The sequence below is a fragment of the Chrysemys picta genome, chromosome 25 (genome assembly GCF_011386835.1).
Source record: "Chrysemys picta bellii isolate R12L10 chromosome 25, ASM1138683v2, whole genome shotgun sequence".
NCBI classification, from domain to species: Eukaryota; Metazoa; Chordata; order Testudines; family Emydidae; genus Chrysemys; species Chrysemys picta.
Genome location: NC_088815.1, coordinates 12,168,999 through 12,190,024, shown reverse-complemented (window position 1 = coordinate 12,190,024; position 21,026 = coordinate 12,168,999). Strand labels below are relative to the sequence as shown.

At 44.8% G+C, this 21,026-nt stretch overlaps 1 protein-coding gene across 4 annotated transcripts in view; it reads left to right on the top strand.

Annotated features, from left to right (window-relative positions):
• SBNO2 (strawberry notch homolog 2) overlaps positions 1 to 21,026 on the top strand; it is a 113,130-nt gene continuing 92,104 nt past the window's right edge. For 3 of the 4 annotated variants that reach the window (XM_065578410.1, XM_065578408.1, XM_065578413.1), the window contains exon 1: positions 1,675 to 1,813. The gene's annotated coding sequence lies outside the window, so the exon portion shown is untranslated. Of the gene's footprint in view, positions 24 to 1,674; positions 1,814 to 21,026 lie in introns of those variants that run through there. The other variant, XM_065578409.1, reaches the window with a different exon arrangement.

The window sequence follows — 21,026 nt, the reverse complement described above, 5'->3', positions numbered from 1 at the left end:
ACAGTGCTTAGCTACCTCGTGAGGTAGGTTATTGCCAGCCCCATTTTGCGAGTTGGAAAACCGAGGCACACTGGGTGCATCCCCACAGCAGCAAGTCTCACAGCCCAGCCAACAGACTCGGGCTCATGCGATGGCACCGAAAATTGTAGTGCAGCTGTTTGGATGGCTGGAGCTTGGGCCCTGAAATCCTCCCGGCTCCCTCACTTCAGAGCCCGAACTCGAACGTCTCCACAGACCCGGGCTCTGCGACTGGCAAGCAAATTGCTTGAAGTGTCAGAGCTAGGAATAGAACCCAACAGTCCTGTCTCGTCTCCTTTGTTCTTACCCACACCACATCGTCAGGGAGAAAAAGAGCAGGAGACCGTCCCCCACTATTCCTACAGCCCCGGTAGCTCTCTGCAATGTCAGCCCCAAATACCACAGCTGACACTTGTGGCACTCCAGCAGGCAGGACAGTCCAGGGGGTAGCCATGGGGAGCAGGGGGTGGCACTAGGGGTGGTAAGTAGCAGGGGGTGGCAGTAGGCAGCAGAGGACAGGGTGCAGGGGATGGCAGTAGGAGCAGGGAGTTGGGTGGTGGTAGGGGGAGGGATAGCTCAGTGGTTTGAGCATTGGCCTGCTAAACCCAGGGTTGTGAGTTCAATTCTTGAGGGGGCCACTTAGGGATCTAGCGCAAAATCAGTACTTGGTCCTGCTAGTGAAGGCAGGGGCTGGACTCAATGACCTTTCAAGGTCCCTTCCAGTTTTAGGAGATAGGCTATCTCCATTAATTTAATTTAAAAAGGGGGTGTCAGTAAGCAGTGCAGGGGTGGTAGGTAGGAGGGGTGAGGGCAGAGAGTGGAGGTTGGGGGTAGGTAGCAGGGTGACAGTAGGGAAGGGCAGTGGGGTGGCGGGAGGGAGGTAGTAGGGGGTGGTAGGTAGTAGAGGATGGGGCAGGGGCAGGCGGTGGCAGCAGGAGGCAGGGCGGGGGGCACTAGGGATGGGGGGCGGCAGGGGCAGTAGGAGGCGGGGCGGGGGGCACTAGGGAAGGGGGTGGGTGGCGGGAGGGAGGTAGTAGGAGGATGCGGGGCAGGGGCACTAGGGAAGAGGGGCAGGGGGCACTAGGGAAGGGGGGTGGCAGCAGGATGCGGGACAGGGGGCATTAGGGAAGGGCAGTGGGGTGGCGGGAGGGAGGTAGTGGCAGTAGGATGCAGGGAGGGGGCACTAGGGAAGGGGGGCAGTGGGGTGGCGGGAGGTAGTAGGGGGTTGGCGGTGGCAGTAGGAGGTGAGGCGGGGGCACTAGGAGTGGGGTGGCGGGAGGGAGGTAGTAGGGGGTGGCAGTGGCAGTAGGAGGTGGGGCAGGGGGCATTAGGGAAGTGGGGTGGGGGGTGGCAGTAGGAGGCGGGGCGAGGGGCACTAGGGAAGGGGGGCAGTGGGGTGGCGGGAGGGAGGTACTAGGGGGTTGGCGGTGGGAGTAGGAGGTGGGGCGGGGGGGCACTAGGGAAGGGCAGTGGGGTGGCGGGAGGGAGGTAGTGGGGGGTGGCAGTAGGAGGCGAGGCGGGGGGCACTAGGGGTGGGGTGGCGGGAGGGAGGTAGTAGGGGGTGGCACTAGGAGGCGGTGGAGGGGCGGGGGGCACTAGAGGGGGGGCCGGCAGGCGGCGACTCCCTCCCGTTACCCCCGCTCCGGTGCCTCCTCCCGGATCCCGCCCCCCCGGTTCCGGTCTGGCGGGCCGGAAGTTCGTGTACGCAACACGCCTCCAAGATGGCGGCGGCGAACCCGGAAGTGAGGAGCCGCCTCTAGGAGGGAGTCAGGACCCCGACGCCCCTGGGGACCAGGTGAGGGCTGCCCGCTACCCCCCGGGACCCCCGCGTGCGGAGAGATCCGCGGGGCTGGGACCGGGGAGCCCCCGGGTCAGGGTCTCTGGGGAGCAGTGGGGGGGGCAGGGCCCTTTGCTCCCCTCCCCCCGGGTCAGGGTCTCTGGGGAGTTGGGGGGTCAGGGCCCTTTGGATACCTCCCCCCGGGTCAGGGTCTCTGGGGAGCAGTGGGGGGGGGCAGGGCCCTTTGCTCCCCTCCCCCCGGGTCAGGGTCTTTGGGGAGCAGTGGGGGGGGCAGGGCCCTTTGCTCCCCTCCCCCCGGGTCAGGGTCTTTGGGGAGCAGTGGGGGGGGCAGGGCCCTTTGCTCCCCTTCCCCCGGGTCAGGGTCTCTGGGGAGTTGGGGGGGCAGGGCCCTTTGGATACCTCCCCCCGGGTCAGGGTCTCTGGGGAGCAGTGGGGGGGGCAGGGCCCTTTGCTCCCCTCCCCCCGGGTCAGGGTCTTTGGGGAGCAGTGGGGGGGGCAGGGCCCTTTGCTCCCCTTCCCCCGGGTCAGGGTCTCTGGGGAGCAGTGGGGGGGCAGGGCCCTTTGCTCCCCTCCCCCCAGGTCAGGGTCTCTGGGGAGTTGGGGGGGTCAGGGCCCTTTGGTCCCCTCCCCCCCGGGTCAGGGTTTCTGGGGAGTTGGGGGGCCAGGGCCCTTTGCTCCCCTCCCCCCCGGGTCAGGGTCTCTGGGGAGCCATGGAGGGGCAGGTCTCTGCTTCCCTCCCCTGGGTCAGAGTCCCTGGAGAGCCACAGGGGTGGGGTAGGTTTCTCTGCTTCTACTCCCCCCCACCCCCTTCTCTCAGGTCAGGATTTCTGGTGAACCATGTGGGGGAAGGGCTCTTTGCTTACTCACTCCTCCCCCCACCCCGGGGGGTCAGGGAAGCTAAGTGTGGGCTAGGTTTCTCTTCTCCCCTTCCCCCCCCCTCAGGTCAGGGTCTCTGGGGAGCTGGGTGGGGGGCAGGTCTCTCTGCTATTCCTCTCCCAGGGTCAGTTCTTGGGGGGAGAGTTCTGTCCTGCACCTTCTTCCCTGTCCGTTACCTCATTTCTTTCTTTTTTCTGGAAGGGAGGGGATAGTGCTTCAGGTTTCCTCAGCAGAGCTGCCCAGAGGATTCAGGGGGCCTGGGGCAAAGCATTTTTGGGGGACCCTTCCATAAAAAAAAGTTGCAATACTATAGAATACTATATTCTCGAGGGGGTCCCTGGGGCAAATTACCCCACTTGCCCCTCCCTGGGCGACCCTGTTTCTCGTTCCTCCAAGGAGGCTATTCCTCCTCAAGTTATCTTTATTAGTCAGAGTTTTGACAGCCCTGAAGGTGTAGCTGTTTGAGTCATTTCCTGAAGCACAGTCCAAGCAATGCAACTACCTACGTGGGCCAAAGGTTTGGTTTACCCATGCTAGTCATGATGCCTAGAGTTAAGGCTGAGAATCTGGTTTAATATCTAGTCTGAACCATCCCCAGGTACTGTAGAAGATAATCCTACCTATACATAGCCCGTTTTATCCAAAACCCATTTACAAGAATCATTTCGTCCATCATTCAAATGCAATCACTTCTGGGGTGCAGTGGGAGAACTCTTAAAGAGTGTAAAATAATACCACATGATAGTTTGGGACAGGAAGGGAGGAGTTATATTGGCCTGCCTTTGAAGGACCTCGGTTATTGTATTAAGGTGTAACACCTGGTGTTCTGAGTCCCCTGGTAGTATTTGGGGACAGATAGTTTGTCCAGATTAACCCTCAATTTGTGTGTACAGCACCTAATACAATGGACCCTTCCTCCGCCCAATCCTGATGGGGCTGCTTCTCTTATACAGCTAAATAAAAACAATTTATTTGTTTTAAAGTCTGGCCCTTTTGTTGTGGGGAAAGATAGGCTCTCTAATACACGGTGGCTTTTTACTTCGATGTTAGTGATGGAAAAGACCTATTGCCTTATCTACCTATCTGTTTCTACTGACTGTGTAGTCTTGTTCCTGACAGTACATTCTCTAGGGGCCTTTCGGTTAACTGTTAAATGACTTGCATAGCAAGGCTTCCTTCAAATCCTTAGGAGACTATTCCGCATGCTTATATGCCTCTCTATTAAATTTTGCCTGGTTATTTTTAGATATTATTGAAGAACAAGAAGGAAGTCTCTTATGGAAGTAAAGTAGCTCCAGAATTTATGAATACACTCCCTTTTTATGTGTATTATGGGCCAGATTCTTCCATCCTTTCTGAGGCTGAATAGCATGTTACTCTACAAGTAGACTGAAGGACTAAAATGTGATTATTCGTGGATTATTTGGTGTGAGTAGGGGGTATCAGAATCTGTCCCTATTTGATGTCTAGACCACCAGGCTTTTCCATGTAATTACTTCACAGCATCCTGGATTTTTCTAGCATGAAAATGTATTTTAAAAAATAAGTAAAGTTTACTATGCACTTGAAAAAAAAATTCTAATGTTAATTCCTAGTCTGAAGCAAGGACCAGGCTTTTCTAATCCCACGTAAAACTTACTTCCCAAAATAAAACTGTTTGCACAGGGAACAGGCTGAAGTGACAGAAAGCAATGAGTGTCTCACTTCAGAAATCCATCCTGCGCTGAGACCTTGAATGTCAAGTTCTTGCCCACAATGGTGCTGATCTTAATTGCCCAGTTCATAGCCCCTGAAAAATGGAGCTTATGCTGTCACAGGTTCTTAACTCTAGTGCTGCTAGTGGTCACCTATATACTTGGATCTTAATGTTGTTAAATATCAGTTCAGTGCTTAAAGTGGGGCTCTGCTGTGACAAGAGACTGTAAAAAATGGACTTAGGTTCTACTTTTATTTTGATTCCAAAGCAAATGTTCTCCATTGACAATAAAAATAGATGGCTTTTCTAAATTCCAGTCCTGCAAACTCACCAAGGGTTCTGAAAGTTTCCTTGGGTACTCTTTGGCTTGTGCATCATCATCACTTGTAAATTCTGCAGGCCACAACATGCCCTCTGTTGTATCTGTGCAATCCTATTGTCTTTGGGGTGGGGTGTGGCTGAGGGGGTGGCACAGGCCTAACCTGAGGGAAAAGGTAGTCCTACAGTCGGAATTTGTAAGTTAACAGTTCTGTTGAAAGCGTTTGAGACAGGAGGGATTCTAGATCCCTTTTGCGTAGCTGGGTTGGTTCTGTCAGGTGGGCGTGCAGGGGTTACCAAAACAGGCTCTTGTTGATGGAAGATGGCTGTATTGTATTTATTCGATGGACAAGTAGGTTGTAATATCATCATGAGTACAGTGTGCGTCCATTTATCCCATAAAGAAGTAGTTTTCCAACAAAGTCCGGTGGATAGGATGCCGAGTCAGGAGACCTGTTCCCATCCCCGTCTCTTGCTCTTCGTGGGACCCCTGGCAAATCACTTAGCTTTTATGCATCCGTTTTCCCATCCAGATAATGATACTTTCCAGCTATACAGTCTGGCGGTCAAACCCCTATGAAAGCTGTATTGCTGAAACCTTGCACTTTTCTTATATTTATGTACCATTTAAAGGAAACATACGTTCACTTTAATTGTCTGAATTTTTTTAACCCTTCGAAGCGAGAGTCTAAAATCTTCAGGTATCTTGATACTTGCGAAAACAGCATTATTCTAGAGCACCAAAGTTTAATAGTTGCATTCTAGTTTCCTAATATTTGAATAATATAGGGCTGGCAGAGCTAGAGCTGCTTGGCATTATCATCAACTTAGAACATAAGAACAGCCAGACTGGGTCAGACCAAGGGTTTGTCTAGCCCAGTGTCCTGTCTTCCGACAGTGGCCAGTGCCAGGTGCCCCGGAGGGAATGAACAGAACAGGGAATCATCAAGTGATCCATCCCCTGTCGCCCATTCCCAGCTTCTGGCAAACAGAGGCTAGGGACACCATCCCTGCCCAGCCTGGCTAATAGCCATTAAAAGTAACACTCTGCCTGGATAGATATATATTTTTTTTGGCCTAGTATTGTTACACCTGAGGTGACTAACGATTAGAACAGTGGTTCCCAAACTTTAACAGCCCGCGAACCCCTTTCACTAAACTGTGAAATCTCGTGAACCCCTTCCTAAAAATGAATATTTTCAGGGATTTAAGTTTAACTTTCCTCAGTGTGATGGATTCCCCAACTGCCCGGCCCCGCTCTCCCTGGGGCTCGGGCTGCCATCCCTGCATGGGGAGCGCTGGATTCGGGCTGCCGGCTCCCCTGCTGACGGGGGCAGGGCTCAGGCTGCCAGCCCCAACTGCCCGGCCCCACTTCCTCTGGGGCTCGGGCTGCCAACCCTGCATGGGGAGCACTGGGGTTTGGGCTGCTGGCTCCCCCGCTGACGGGGGCAGGGCTCGGGCTGCCGGCCCCAACTGCCTGGCCCCGCTCTCCCTGGGGCTTGGGTTGTCAGCCCCACGCGGAGAGCTGGGGTTTGGGCTGCCAGCTTCCCTGCTGACCGCCGGGACTTGGGCTGCCGGCCCCAACTGCCCAGCCCCATTCTCCTTGGGGCTCGGGGTGTCTGCCCTGTAACCAGGTCCCACTGCTGTCTCCAATGCCCAGGGTCCTCTGTCTGCCATTAGTGAAATTTTTCTGGCGAACCCCCTGTAATGTTCTGCGAACCCCCTGTAACGTTCTGCGAACCCCAGTTTGGGAACCACTGGATTAGAAGGAAAAAAATATCTTTCCCGATTTGCTTACCTTGACAGCACTTGCCTGTACCTGGTATCGTGTTTTATGTGGGCTTTCTCACATCAAACAGCAATAGGAAAATGTTATTGTGAACCCACAAAAATTGGCAGGACAACTCTGGAGCCAGAATAGCACCTGACACTACTTCTAGCTTGCTTTTTTTTAAGTAACTAGGTCTCGATTTGACACTGTCCCTTTAAAAATGCTCTGAAAGAACCTGCTGAGCTGCCATGAAATTTTTTTCTTTCACATACTAACTTGCCCTTCCTTCCCCCAAGGGCCCTTAACCTCCTGTCAGATCCATAGAGTTCTCCATCTTTTCCCACGCTTTATGCTCCCCACTCTTGAGTAGGAGAGGACTCCCTTTGGGTCGCTGCTGAGCATTGAGATATTCCCTCTCCCACAGGCTGCATCATCTTGTGGAACCCCCCTCCTTTCCCCCAAAGCCCCTGTTGACTGAGTCAGGAGACAGCGGGAACCAGTAACTTGTAGGCGATATAGAGCATTACCACCTCACTGGACACATGCTTTAAAAATTGGAGCTGCTTTCATCTTGTTTCAGTAACATACTTTTCTTTACATTAACGTATAAATGGACAGAAAATATTTTTTTAGACACATTGTGTGCGTTTAAAACCGTTCCCATGCGGGGACCTTGTACAGCAAGTTTCAGCATGGAGTAGTCTTTTTAAACAGCTAAGTTACAGACTCCTGAAATGGTTTATAATGGAAATGCTGACACAACTTTAATGTTTTTTTGAACAGTAACGCTGTAATAAAGAGCTAACTGTGCAGTCAGTGAAAACTGAGTTGTGATTTTAATCACTAGAGTCTGAATCTTCAGGAAAGCCTTCTAGGCTTAATTAAGAGAGGTTTATATTCTTCTTTGAAACATTTTTTTTTTTAATTTAAAATCTTTCCAGTCTTTTTGGTAACATGATCTAGAACTGTAAACATATTACTGTGAAAAAGACTGACATAGCAAAATACACGTTGAGCCAGCCTGAAACGAGCTTAAAGTGATATGTTGATGTATTTATGACTAGTAAGGAGGCAAGCTTTGATGTCTTTGTACAGCTTTTTCCACTGGGAGTGGCGATATGGTCAATCAGAGCATTCATAACTCCTCGGGTAGGGCTGCACACGGGGCAAGGATCTTTTGGGTTAGACAGACGCCATGCACTCCTTCTGAGGCCTGGTGTACACCGAGAACTTGGATTGACCTTCACTCAGGACTGAAAAATTTTGCGCTTCAAAGTACCGTAGTTAGATCAACCTAACCTCTGGTTCAGATGTGGCTAGGCTGATGGAAGTATTCTTCCATCCGTCTAGCTACTGCCTCTCCGAGAGGTAGATTACCTGTCCGACCTCGATGGAAAAACCCCTCCCATCGATGTAGGAAGCCACTACACTATGGCCTTACAGCAGCGCACCTGCAGCCCCATAGCTATACTGCTGTAGTGTAGATATACCCTAACTTCATTCCCTTACTTCCCTAGGTAGTGTTTAGTATCAGGGGGTAGCCGTGTTAGTCTGTATCTACAAAAACAACAAGGAGTCGGGTGGCACCTTAAAGACTAACAGATTTATTTGGGCATAAGCTTATGCCCAAATAAATCTGTTAGCCTTTAAGGTGCCACCAGATTCCTTGTTGTTTAGGTAGTGATTGGATCACGAGGCAGAGGAAAGATGGTCTTGTGGCTGAGGCACAGGATAGAGACTCTGGAGACCTGGGTTCATCTCTTGCCTCTGCCATTGACCTACTGTATGACCTTGGGCAAGCCACTTTCCCTTTCTGTGCCTCTGTTTTCCCCATTAATAGAATGATATAATATATGCTTACTTTACAGGTATGTTTTGTAGTTTAATTCATGTTTGTAAAGCACTTAGAGTCCTTTTGATGGTATCAGGATTGGGGCCTCATCGTGCCGGGTGCTGTACACCTATATCAATGCTAGGTATTAGGATTATTTATGATCTTCTTACGTGCTGTCTTGCAGGATGGAGTACACAGCTAGTGTGAGCAGGTACGACTCCGTTGAAGTTAAAGACACTGTATGCATTTTTGCCAGTGGTGATATTGCCCTGTGTCAGATGCTCAGTTGAACGTACTGCTGTTCTTAGGCTCAGGCAACATGGGTAACTATCTTTGTGCTCTCTCGTAGGGGTTGTACAACCTTTTGTGCCTTTGAAATTTCAGAGCACAGCCAAGTGTATACGTGGTGGTTTATAGGTTTCCACAGAAATGTTCTGAGTTTCTTGGCAGAGTTGGGGGAGGGAGGCATTTTCTTGTGTATGACTTTTCTACCTGGAAATAGAAATACGTCATTTTATCTCTTCTACCAAATAAAAGGGCTCTGATAGATGGATTCTGCCTCTTTCCTCCCTATAATTTGCTTCACTTGAAGTAATCCATCCTAAAACTGTATTTGGGTCCTAGTTTAAGCAATATTCCATTGCCGTAAACAAAATGTTTGAATTTCAAGTCGAACCATTAAAGTCAAGGCAGTCTGTGAGTGAAGGGAGAGACTGTGCTTTACAGCGAGTCCTTTGTGGGGAAGAAATATGAAACTCTGAACTGTGAATTGGTGCTCTGACAGTTCTGCTGATGGAACTGAGGTCTGGGGAAGCATGAAACATAATGTCCTAATGTCATTCTGCAAGCTGACTGAATGACAAATGAGGTCAGAATTACAGATAACTCAGCAGCAATAAAGTTGTATTGTGCTGTCTTGAAATGAAAGTATTTATAGAAGATTTAATGTAAAATATATCCGCATGTGGGTTAACACAGCAAAGTTCCTCTCCAGTGTATGTTGTCAGTAAAGCAGCTGAAACGTGGGGCTGCTTAATCTTACTAGGATGCTCAATTTGTTAAGTTTATGGGACAGAATAGAAAGTTTCTTGCCTTTTTCTTGGGGAATTCGGGGAATAACCTCTGGGGGTCTACGTCAACAGCAAGACTCAAAAGTAAGCTTTTTTAGATTTCCATATATGAATATTTATGATTGTCTTTCTATAGTGCATTTGACCTGTGAATCTCAAAGCACATCATAAACATTAGTGAGCTAATACAACAACCTTATGTGATAGTATATCCGTTTTACAGTTGGAGACTCTGAAGCATAGAGGGATTAAGTGACTTGCCCAAAGTTACAAAGTCATTTGTACACTAGAATTGCCCACGCTAGAAAGCTGTACCACTTTAGTTACTATCTGTGTAGTTGTGGATGCAAGGGTTTGTATAAGGGAGCTTTCCACTGGTAATCCTATTCCATGTGGGAGGAGGAATAACTATACCAGTATAAAGCACTTTTATACTGGTATGACTGCATCTGTACTGGAACTTGTACTGGTATATAACTCTGTTGGTAAAAAAAAAAAAAAAAACCCACACCTTTAACTGCCATAATTATATCAATATCGCTTGCAAGTATAGACCAGGCTTAGTGGAAAAGCAAAGAAAAGAATTCAGGAGTCCTAGCTTCCAATGCTGTGGTGCTTCTTGAGAAGTTCTTTCCCCAATTCCAATATTCCCTCTTCTTGAGCTTGGCAGCCCTTTTGTAATGTCCAAGTAGGGATCGAAATAAAATACTCAGGGTTGAGTTTATTTCACTGTTTGACCCTGCAGACTACAGGTGAGTATGCCTTCAAATAAATGCACAAAGTGAATTTATTACCGCCTCACACAGCATGTTTATTTGAATGTATGCTCAGCCAGTTCTCCATTTATTTTTTTAAACAGAAGAAAATTCATTAGGGGAAGCTGATAATGCAGTGTTATATCTGAGAATGTAAATGTGCAAGTCAAGACATTCAAAGATTCCCGCAGCAACCATAACTCATCTGCTTTGTACATTATAGATTAAGACGTTTTAACAATGTACTGAGTGATATAAAATGCTACAGTTGTGCAAAGGGGCTGAGTTATTATTTTTAGAGAGATTTCCCGATTCTTGTGCATTTAAATTCCCAGCCACAGTGTTGCATTAGTGTGGCGGCTTGTATTGAATTAGACCCACGTTTCTTTGCAGAGTGCAATTTCTCCGTTAGTGTCCTCCGGCAGTTTAAGTTTTGCCATGACTTTGTCAAATAGGGTTCATTGTTTGTACTTCTATCTCCTTCTGTTTTCATAATCCAAGAGGCCTCTCTCTGGGTGTGTTGTTTTCCAACTGCTGAGCCTTTTCCTGGCACTTGTAATCAAGTCTGTTACACCACTAATTTAAACCCACCTGGCTTTATCTTTTGGCTTGACTGAATTGTGGAAAAGCAGATATTTTCATCTGAAGGAGCAAATTCCCTCCCAACCAGCGCCTTTGATTCTGCAGTATGGTCTGAGCTTCAAAGAGGTGGGATTAGGGCTGTTTAAAAGGTGAAGCTTTTCCTCTTTGTGCCGTAGACACTTGTATCTTTAGAAGTAAAGTTTGCTTTTTTTTTTTTTTTAACCTTCACCACCTTCTTGCCCGTGTAGATGGCAAGAAACTTGGAAGTGATCTCAACTTTTCTCTCCTTTGTTTACTGAGTGTACAATTCGAGCAGTTAATCTGCCAAATATATTCTTTACAGCCATGCTGTGACTCTCTAATAACTTGCACAGCCAAGATAAGTAGTGAGGAAGTTTTTACCGCTTTCTTGCTCAGGCCTATGCGCAGTTCTGATACGCTGGGAATGCAAACTTTACAGAGTTAGGGTAGTGTAAAACATTTATTTAAAAGCACAGATATCGCAGGTACATTCTGCTGTGTCCAGAGTGTTCAAGAGATCAGGGTGTCATAAACTGTGTGGTATGGCATGCCCTGCAGTGACCCCATTTTAATCACATACAGTATACTTAATATCTTTCACGCTGATGTTATCCTTTGCTGTCTGTCATAAGTAGACTTGGTTCTAATCAGCATCAGTTTAAAGTTAGGTTTCTTCAGTTGTTTTCCCATAACTCTTTCTAAATTGCACGTTAATCTGTGATTGGGTGAGTTGGGTTACAATTTGCTATATTTTGCACTACAGTTGATAATACGCTTATTCTTTGTTTTTATTTAAAAAAGCAGTTTCAATTTACCCATTTGAATCTACCTTCATGGTCTGGTTGGTAGGGAACAAACTCTAGATTCTGAATATCTGTCTTTCAAACATAAATTCATCAATCTATTGCTAAGGAATTGTAAAAAGGCCCTCTCTTTGAATTACCCTAGAGTAGTTCTTGCTCTACTCCTGCGTAGTCTGATGCCTGGCTAGCAGAGGGGGCACAGATTAATTTGGGGGAGCCCTTTTCCAAGTATAATTGATATGCAGACCCTCAGACAAGGAGATAAACAAAGCAGAATCATATTGAGTTTTGCTCTTTGAGAAACTAAGTGTGCCAAATGAAAAGGGACTAAACCAGTTGGGGAAAAACTTTCCATTTTTAAAGATTACAGCAAATAATGGAAAGGATTAAAAATAATCGTTTGGCACTTCCCATTTAAATATAGAATTGTGGGCTAAGGAGGCAAGCACCTGCTACTTTTGATCATATTAAACTTTGCACTCACATAGCACCCTCATCTGAAAATCTCGGTGCTTGTCAGACTATGATGAGACCTCTCAGACTCCCTGTGAGGTTACTAGACCCATTTTACAGATGGGTATACTGAGGAACAGAAAAGATTAAGGTTTCCCCATTGACACAAAATAAGTCATTAGCAGAGCAAATTAATTCAGGAGTCGTGATTTCCAGCGTCCTCTCATGACAAATTGCTGCTTGGTATGAATTAGTACTTCTCTCTGTATGTTGTTTGAACATAAAGGGGAACTTGCATCTGGCTTGGCTGTTGAGATGTGAAAATCTTTTTTCAGTTTCCAAAGTTCCTTAGTTCCTATTTCTGGGGGTTACATATATATATATGTGTGTGTGTGTGTGTGTGTGCTTTTATTAAGAGAGTTCAGTTTAACTTTTAGCGCCCCTGCTAACAAAGGCAGTGGTCCTTTGAAAGTTGTATGCACCTGACAGCTATTGTCAGTTGATACAAGGAATCAGGGAGATGGGTGGGTGTAGCAAGCTTCCAAATTTCATTTGCATGCAGTGTCTGTGGATGGACAGCTGGGAAGAGAATGATCACTGTGATACATCTTCAGGTAGGAAAAGGAACTAGATCAAGTTCCCAAGGGCTTTTTGTTATCAGGCCCATGTAATTCAAGAATGGCAAAGTTGAGTTTGACTGTGCATACCTGTGGTTTCCTAGCCAGCTTTCTGTAACAGCACGTCATAGAGGAAATGCTTGTATTTATAGACGGTGACATATGCAACTGGTATTGTACAGCTTTCTTAATGGTATATGCCCATGAAACTGGGCACTTACTCATGGTCTTATTGATCCTGATTATAGCGGAGCCGCTTATTGAGTTTCTCGACTCGCCAGTCAGTGTGAGTTCAAAGTAGATTGCCACACGCCTCGCTGTCACTCTCCAAAAAGCCTAAGCCACTTTTGAAAATCTAAATCTCTCTGTTCTTCACTTCCAACTAGTCGTATCCCATAGCTGCAGACAAAAGCTACCCCATTGTGGGCCTGGAATGGGTAGGAAAACTCTATCATAATGAACTGTTTAAGTGAAAGTCTATTTGTATTGAAACAATTCATAGATCTCAATCAGAATGACTCCTGATATAATTAGACCGCTCATAGCTTTATCTTGCTGCGTAGGAAAACAGTTTCATTATTAAGCATAGGATGTCCAGCCATTAAGGAGTGAGCCTAATGGTTTTTTCATGAGTGTGTGTAATCCATCACTTGAGTGCCTCTGCTCTAAATCATGTTGAAAGATCGCTTCATTAGTTCTCTGTGATCCTTACAGAGGGAAATTACTGTTCTTGTGTTTATAAACATTCACTTTATTCTGCTGGGGTTCCTTTTCTACATCTGTCTTGGCAATAGTGCATGCTTACTGCTTAGCATGGGGTTACCAGTTGTGCTCAACTGTTGGTCCATAGGAGTAGTTCCAGCGGCTGCCTTGTGCCCTGAAGCCTGAGAATTTATATAATTTATAAATGTATCCTGTCTAGCATTACTCTGGATGTTGAGATATAAGTGTCTTAAACGCTTCTGCTCAACAGTATTTTGTGGCACTGAGTTCCACATGTTATGCTTTTAGTAAAATAAAGTGTTTGCTTTTATTAGCTATATCATTTTTCAGATGGGGCGACCAGAACTGAACTCACCCTGAATAGTGTGGCTGTACCAGTGATTTATATAATAGAAAATATTGAAAATGTCATCACATTCTCCTGATACTGTGTGCTTTTTTTGACCAGTATTGGTCTCTAAGCTTTTCATTGAGCTTTCTGTGGTGATGCCCAGGTCTCCTGGAGTGGTTACAGTTGATCACTTCTATGTCTGTTTACCCACCTGTAGAGTAAGCATAATGACTTCACAATTATATTTGGAGGCATAATCAGTTTGGAAAGTGCTTTGAGATATTTGGATGGAAGATGCTAAACTATACTAATGATTACATAAATCCACGTGTTCATGCCTGAATATCAGTGACATAATAGAATTTTCAGAAGCCTTTGTGATCCATTGCTAACTTCGAGCACCCATCCATCAATCTCCTTGGTGGCTGTCCCCTATTACTATGACCCTCCACTATGCCTTCCATAATAACTTTCTCAAGGTTGTTTCCATCTCTGTGCCTAATGTGACCAAAGTACATAAGTTTGTGTCTGTTGATTTCTGACATCAGTGTTTGCTTCTTCCCAATAATATTTATAACATAGGTATTCATCTTTTTCTCCACCCAGGAGATACTCAAGAGTACTCTCCAGCCCACATTTCAATAGCTTACATTTTCTTCTTGTCAGCAGCATTAACTTTTGACAACTTGCATCCATAAATTGCTATGGAAAAAATTTGTCTTTTCACCAGTCGCACCTTTATACGTTGTGAGATGTGACTGTTTTTCTACACTTTCTCAACTGAGGCAATAGCTGAGTGAGCCATCTCTAATCTTCCGACTTCTTTGGAACAGCCTCCTTGGTCAATAGGTATGATCCTAGATAATTAAATTCATCTACTGCCTCTACAGCTTGTCTATTAATTGTGATGGGTTCTTGCATCCTGTTTTTCTTAGTCATGTCAAAGTACGCGCATTTTGTTTCTGTTGCATTCAGGAATAGTCCCTATTCCTCAGTTCCTTGTTATAAACTTCATCGTTTTTTGTATTGCATTGGAGATTGTAACAAAGAGCGTGGTGTCATCAACATGTCTGAGGTCAGTTAAAAGATGTCCACCAATGGAAATCCCAGCTCCTTCCATTTTGTCAAAACCTTCTAAGGCTATCATAATAAATTCTGGGTATATCTTAAAGAGGCTTGGGGCAAAAAACATACCCTTGTCTCAGACTCTGTGCAGTCAGTGCACTCAGTGTCGCTTACTACTGTTGGCATCATAGTCTGGTGGTGGAGACTTGTGCTGAGTATATTTAGATGCTTTGGAAATCTCTCTCTGCCGGTATCCTCCAAAGGTGGTCGTGACGGATGGTATCATATGGTTTTGGGTGATCATTGGGCGATTGTACTCTAATCTTCATTATTAGGATAGCGCTAAAACTAAGGAATTGGCTTATGTCATGAAACAAAAGCATCTAAACTAAGTAGCAGGCTTAGTAGTAATAGTGTCCAGTTTTTAAAACTTCATTGGCTAAAACTAGAGAATTGAATTTAGATCATTTCGTTTCCTTTTGTTGATACTTTATTGGCACTTTTCAAGGATAAGGAACTGGCAGCTAAGATTATGTGACAAAGGCTGGGAGCTGATGTACATGTCCATTGCAGGAATTTGCTACTTCATGATGTACATGATGAGTTAGGTTTCAGAGTAGCAGCCGTGTTAGTCTGTATCCGCAAAAAGAACAGGAGTACTTGTGGAACCTTAGAGCCTGCCACAAGTACTCCTGTTCTTTATGATGAGTTAGATGACTCAACTTCTACCATTGACGTCGCTTTCCCCCTCCATATCTGCATTTCATATTCTCTAGCTCCCAGGAGAGGAAGGGGCAGTTTATGACTCTTGAAGCTGGAACTGTTATTTTACTGCACAGTTTTCTCCCAAAGTAGAAGTCATAAGTGTTGAACAATCCCCAAATGCCTGAAGGCTGGTAGAACAAAGTGATCCTTGAATATGTTTTCCACCTATGACTCTAGTTGCAGAGAACTTTGCCTGTTGAGTCTTTGTAGATGACTTCCAGCAATGTCTAACTTAGAATGCCAATAAACTTCTGCCTACGTAGTGAAAGTGTGATAGCTGCTCCCATGGTTAGGGTCAAAAGTCTTGCATCTCTAACTAAATTATCTTTGTTCACTGCTTGCTTGGAGGTTCTAATTTTCTAGGACAGACGAGATGCTTGTAGGGAATAATTCCTCTTTGATGCTTTGGGTGGCTCTTACAAGATCTTAAGATGAGAAGCTGTAACTTGCCTAAAAGATGGGGGATTGGGAGGAGGGCCGAAGGAGGAAAGGATTGAGTGTAAACTTGCTGAACCATTTGATTTGGGGGTTGTGGACTTCCACTGTGTCTGTCCTTGGTAATGTAAAGCCTGGAATAGCAGCACAGTGCCTGGAAGTGAGACAGCGGCCTTGTACAAAACTTGCTCTCACTTTTGTAGTTTTCCATCTGCTTTTGGTAGGATGCTGAAACAGAAATAGCTCCCTGGGGTTGTCATCACTTCTTGGTTTTTCATGACCAGTTTTGACCTTCATTCCCAGAGTTCATGCAATATCACTATGAATGGCTTTAGAACCTTCTGGGAATTGAAATATGTCAGCCAGCCAGCAACTGGCCCATATCAAAGCGTGAGTGTACAGTGAGGTATTACAAACTCTCTGCATTCACCACCCCTGGCACGTGATGTAACTGTTGTATCTTCCTCTATTTAGAATAGGAGACATTTTATGGTTCTGAAGTTGTGGCAGAGTGGCAAATGTTTTTGTTGTGTTTTTTTTATGGCACCCACTGTGCTATGCAACCACAGTCTCTGTTCAGAAAACAAACTGCTTTCCGCTGGAGGCCGGTTGGTTTTGTGGCAGTAAATCTAACAAGTGTGTGATGGGTCAGGATGAAAAAGTGGATCCCTTACATGTCTCAACTTTCTGGCTTTTTTGCCTCTCTTGTGACATCCTTTTCACCTAAAACGGAGACCACCAAAGGACCATAGTACTGCAGGGTTCCAGCTTTCTCCGGTACTCAAATTTACAGCTAAATATACAACTGCAAAGATGTTTTGCATCAACTCAGGCTGATCTAGAATTGTGTGTACATGCTTGAATTTATCGGAACCAACAAAAAGCTTACATGTATAGATAATTAAGTTTGAGTGGTAGCCGTGTTAGTCTGTATCAGCAAAAAGAACGAGGAGTACTTGTGGCTCCTTAGAGACTAACAAATTTATTTGGGCATAAGCTTTTGTGGGCTAAAACCCACTTCATCAGATGCATGGAGTGGAAAATACGGTAGGAAGATGTGTATATATGTATATATGCATACACACACGCAAGATCATGAAAAGATGGGGGTTGCCATACCAACTGTAACGAGAAATCAATTAAGGTGGGCTATTAGCAGCAGGAGGAAAAAACACTTATGTAGTGATAATCAGGATGGCCTATTTAGATAATTAAGTGTTAGCCATTGTGGATCTTGTGAGTGAAGGTAGACTTTCTCTAGCAGTGCACATTACCATTGATCTGTTTTGGGTAAGTGGATTATTTCAAAGGGATTAATTTACTTTTAGAGTGGAAGACTTTACAAGGAAGTGGTTAGAAGTCAGAATATTTGAAGTCTGTGCCCAATCATACCACTGGCTTTCTGGGTGTCTTTGTACAAGTTCTCTCTCTATGCATGAGTTTCCCCCTCTGTAAAATGGAGGTTTTACTCACTCTGAGGTCCTCCCGAAGAAGTCCTCTATCTTAGTGCAGAGTATTGTTTAGTATCTGAGAGGATTTCATTATCTCTGGAGCTCAAAAGCCTTACAGTTCTTACGCTGTTTTTCTTCATTTTGCTAATTGGGTACAGGCTGTTGTGTAAGAGTTTTCTTAGGGAGCTAAGTACATTTTTAGAGGAATGCACTCTATGCTGTAGAGAACCCATCAAGTGAAATGTAATGTTGCCAAGAGCCAAGACATGAGATAATGTAGAACAGACAGGGAGAATTTCTGATATTGATTTTACCCTTCATAAGTTACTGTTTGTTAGATGTATAAGTGAAGCTGTACATTTGCTACAGCTGTTACGGGAATCACGGCTTCTGATTTCCTATCAAAAGCTGTTACAAACTTTAAAAAAAAAACCCTCTGGTGAAGAGAACAGACACACTATTGTAAAGGCACCAGAGTATATCGATATCTCTCAAACAGTCTCTGACATTAACCCGTAGATCAGCACACCTCACCCCCTCTGCCCAGTAACTGCTGAGCTTGCCTATTTGCCTAGGAAAGGTAATCTGTAAAGAAAAAACTGTTTGCCATTTACTGTTCTATCATAGTGTATAGAGGACCTCAGAGTTGTATCTAAATCATTCCCCCCCCCCCACACACACACACTTCTGCTTGTTTACATTAACAATATCAGGTTGTGACAGGTCTGTCTGGTTGGAGGACATTGTGATGTTTGGAACATCTGGATGGGGACATCCCAGGAGAACGAAACTTGAGCTGTAGGTCTCATCTCCCTAACATTTTCATTTAGGGGCTGGGATATTGCAGCTCAGACTTCACCCTCCTATGATGAAACCATCTATGTCCTCCTGCTCAAATCTCCCAGCCAGAAGAGGGAAGTCAGGAACTTATAAAAGCAGGCAAAAAAGTTAAATCAACTATGATGTCATTTTTGCATGGCATAAAGGAGGTCAGTAAAGAGTCCAGACAACCACCTTTGCTTTGTATTTAAACTTCAACCCTTTGCTGCTGTATTTTTTAGATGTAACTTGTAATTAGTGTAGTATCACCAGAGCCTGTCAGGAACAGTAGGTAGAGTAAAGAGGAACAAGAGGGCAACTCTGACACCAAAAAAGAAAAGATCCAATGAATTGAAGACCACTAATGATCAGTAGCTGGGGTTTAGGGCATCTCTTCAAAATGTATCTTGGGTTACCATCTAAAACATTCCAGATATTGATTCATGCCAGCATATTCTCTGTCCTCTCCTGCAAATTCCATTTATATAAGCTAATGCATATGACGTATGGTGGGAGGAAGAAGTCCTTAGATGTTCTGGAGCTGCTGAAGATTGGCTAGTAGATCAAGGGGACTGAAGTCCACGTAATGGCATTAGCTAGTACCCAGCATGCTAACTAAACATTTTTGGGTATTTGCACTTGTGGACTTATTGACTGTAAAATCAGACTACAGATTTTATAGAGTAATAAAAAGAAACAATTCTGCACATGTAAATCTCTGGAAAAAGCAGGCAAGTGGAAACTGATGTAGGGGACTCCCTAACCCTAGGAAAGAGGTGTTTCTTCTACTAGCCATTAGTTAATGATCTGAATGAACTAAATGTGGTTGATAGCATGTTCAGATAACTTGACATTACATTGCTGATGCTATCTTGCCACTATCTAAACTCTGTTTTGAGGCAAGGTTTTGCTGTGCTCTTCCAGGAAATTTGTACTTTTTCTAAAGGGACCTTGATTACTTTGAGATTTTTTTAATTTTATTTTACTGGGGTAAAAAAATGTAAAATGGGGAATAAATTCTGACAGTTGTTATAATTTGTCAGACAATGGGGATGGACAAAATCCAGATTAGTTATCTTGTTGAAGTCAGATCAGATTTCTCTAATCAGTTTAAACCTTCCCAGAAAAAGCTCTGCTTTAATTTGTTTAAGCCTACAGTTGCTTTGAGCATAACCGGGCAATTTTACTCAGCATAATTTGCATTCTACTGCCCGGCCACACCCTGCTGAGCCTGCAGCTTCTACCTATCATGGATTTGTAAGGTTGCATAAACCATATGAGTCCCAGTATGACTGCCTCTGTATTTAAAAGAAAAAGGGAAACCTTTTAAACCACAAAGTGCTTAGCCTCTGGCAAATGATTTATTTCAGTTTGAGCGCCCCAGTCACGTGAGAGCATTTAACCATATGCCCTCAATGCTTGCATTTAGAAACGTAACTTTTTTATTTTTCATTGGTTAACGTGCTCCTGTTTTAAAAAGTATTTGTAGCTCTATTCAGAACTAGCACATTATATTGGCGGCCATCCTGAAATGGCTTTGAATAGGATATCACTTGCCCATCCGTGAAATAGCATCCGCAAAGTCTTCAGAGGTTCTTGTTATCAAACTGTCCAGCATTGTGCTGCGCTCTGATCAGGGATAAGTTCTACTTAACATTTTGTGTGTGTGTGCAGGTGGTTTTATTAAATGTCCAACAGACCCAGTCCTGAAGCCAGTGGGAGGGGTTGCTTGAGTAGGGAATTCAGGATCCTGCAGTTTGGCCAGTTCTACACTCAAAAGTTAAGTCGACCCAGGTATGTCATTCAGGCATATAAAAAAAAAAAAAAATCTACACCCCTGCGATGTAGTTAAGCTGACCTAACGACTGGCGTAGATAGTGCTAGGTGCTCCATTCACCCAGCTGCTTCCTCTCAGGGAGGCGGATTAGTTTATGCAAACAGGAGAACTCCTTCTGTCACTGTAGTGAGTGTCTACGGCGCTGCTGCAGTGTGACAGCTGGCCACTGTAGCATTTCAAGTGTAGACAAGCCCAAGATTTAATCAGCAGCAGGAAATGTCATTTAAAAATATGTTACAGTAAAGGTGCAGTGTCTGGAAGAATTCCTTGCAGAGCTTGGTAATATTATTGCAGTGAAAAACAGTGTTTACGGAGGGATACATTATTTCTTATCTGATTGCAGTAGTGCCTAGAGCCCCGATCAGGTATTGAGTTCCCGTCATGCTAGGAACTGTACATACTTACAATGAAAACATGATCTCTGCTCCAAAGAGCATATAATCTAAGTATTACTTTAAAAAAATAAAACGTAACGATTTTTCCTTTGTAGCCTATCAAACTGTAGCTCTTTTATTAAGTGTTGGAAAGTTCCGTGAAGTCTTGGCACCAGGCATATGTTAAAATAATGTTTTGTTTTCTGGACAAATAACTATATGCTTAGTGATGGAATTTCAATATAGAAATTGGCGCTTCAGCAGTTTTGTATTGGGGGATGAAGCACAGCCTGTTTGATAAATGGCCTACTACAAATTCAGATTCCCACTCATTTGTCTGGGTGATATATTTAAAGGGACCCCTTTCACTGGAAATCTAGTTGGGTTTAAAAACCATGAGCTAAAAGTAATTTCAGTGAGTACACCTGCCTCAGCTAATGTTTGTGGATTTACAACCCCGGGTTTTCATATCTTCTAAAATATTTTTCTCTCCTCTGCTGCTGTGTAATCAGTTTCCAAAGAGTTCTCAGGTATGTAAAATAAACAAACTAAAAATATGGGGAGTACTTTTTCTCTGTTACCGAAATCTTTGGTGGGGGGAGGGGTGGAAATCA